Below are 1793 nucleotides of genomic sequence, written 5' to 3' on the forward strand. Positions count from 1 at the left end.
ATAGCTAAATAATAAAGTAGTAATCAATAAAATTTAAAGAAGGGGTTTGTGCATCATCTCCATAGTATATATGACTGTTACTCAGATTTTACACTGGAAAAACGATCTTGAAATAAGAAAAGAAATTCTTAAATTAGGTGTATTTACCCTGAATTTGAGTAGGTAAATGAGATAGTTTGCTAATGGAACGAGTTCACTCTTTTTTTTTTTTTTTTTTTTTTTTTTTTTTTTTACAGTGTCCTTTCTGGCAAGGTGGCAATAAGAATAACTGTCTTGATGCCAAAAGGAGCCCAACAGATTTTACTTTCACAAGTGTAGCGGTCTGGCAATTGCCATACTGCTCCACTTGTTTCACACGTATAAATTGCTTTATTATAATTATGCAGGGAGTTTTACAGTTTATATGGACACTGCAATGTAAGTAGAGCAGAAAAACAGAAGAAGAAAAAAGAAAAAAAAAGGACAAAAGATGAAAGAAAGAGGAGATAGAAAGGAGACAATGACAAAACATTTTCAGTCTGCTTCATCACCTGTAACGAGATGAAAAAAGAACAGCACAACCGAAAGACATGATACGAGACATACAATAAAGCAACACCTTGAAACTATCGCTGAAGTAGTATTATTAAGTCTGACATGTACTCTGTGTTACCTGAAGATATGAATGTGGGGTTTCTGTTTGGAAGTGAATCTCTAAGTACCTGAAGCCTAGCACCTGTAGTTGTTTGTGAGGGAACAAGTTCACTCTTAAAATAAGATATTTAGATAAAATGCACGTGAAATAAGACAATCCAATTGTGTTTTCTTATTTTAAATGTAAATTGTCTTGTTTTATTGGCAAAGTGTCTCTATTAACTCCTCAATCCAAGAACAAATGCACTTATTTTAAGAAAAAATTACTTATCTAGATATCGATTTTTCCATTGTAAATAAAGAACCTCCAAGCAAGAGCACTTCAGGTGCTTTGGTTTGTCTCAGTCCAATGACCTCCTGCTCCTGAAGGTCAACCCCCACTAACAAACACTTCCAAGATGGAAAAAAGAGGGAAGGATCTTTACAAAAGGAGGGAAAATTGTGCCAATTGAAGGAAGCAAGCAAAATAACAGCTGCAGTTTGAACCTCAAACCAGCAATCTGGACATCTAACAGGCTAAGGTTCTGACAAGGCTGCCCTCTGGGAGGGTAGATGTGCTAAACAACTCACACCTACGATAAAATAATTAGTTTTTTTATGTTGGACAATAAAAAAAACAAAGTATTTAAATATAGTGTAAAACTAAATGTGTATTTTACCCAAATCTCTCTTTTCTTTTTCAGTTTGTGCCAAATGTTCAGCAGATGCTCCACAGAACAAATCAAACAGGTCAAAGATCCTCCTGCTGAGTATCATTGCTTTACTGACAGCTGCTGCCATCGCACTTGGACTGAGTGAGTGAAAAAAAAAATCTATTTTAGTTTTGAATGTTTAATTTTAGGAAAAAAAACATTTGAATTTAACCATACATTTTTTTCTCCACTTTTGTATAACCCTGGATTAAATAGAACCCAAACTAACGGTTTATTTCTTCTTCTTTTTTGTTACCAGCTGTTGTTATTTTGATCATCAACCCCCCCTGCTATTCTGGAAAAGAAAAGAATGAAATTACACCAGGCATGATTAACAGCAGTCAGATCAACTTTATTTTGGATTAAATCTGAATCCTTATTATTTTTGCTCCGTCACATTTGGATTATAATCTGTGCATTTGTAATTCAGCTTCAAGTTATGCATTTTTTATCTTTGGAACAGGAAAA

Source organism: Cyprinodon tularosa, unplaced genomic scaffold (assembly GCF_016077235.1).
Source record: "Cyprinodon tularosa strain WSP-4 unplaced genomic scaffold, ASM1607723v1 ctg635, whole genome shotgun sequence".
Taxonomy (NCBI): Eukaryota; Metazoa; Chordata; class Actinopteri; order Cyprinodontiformes; family Cyprinodontidae; genus Cyprinodon; species Cyprinodon tularosa.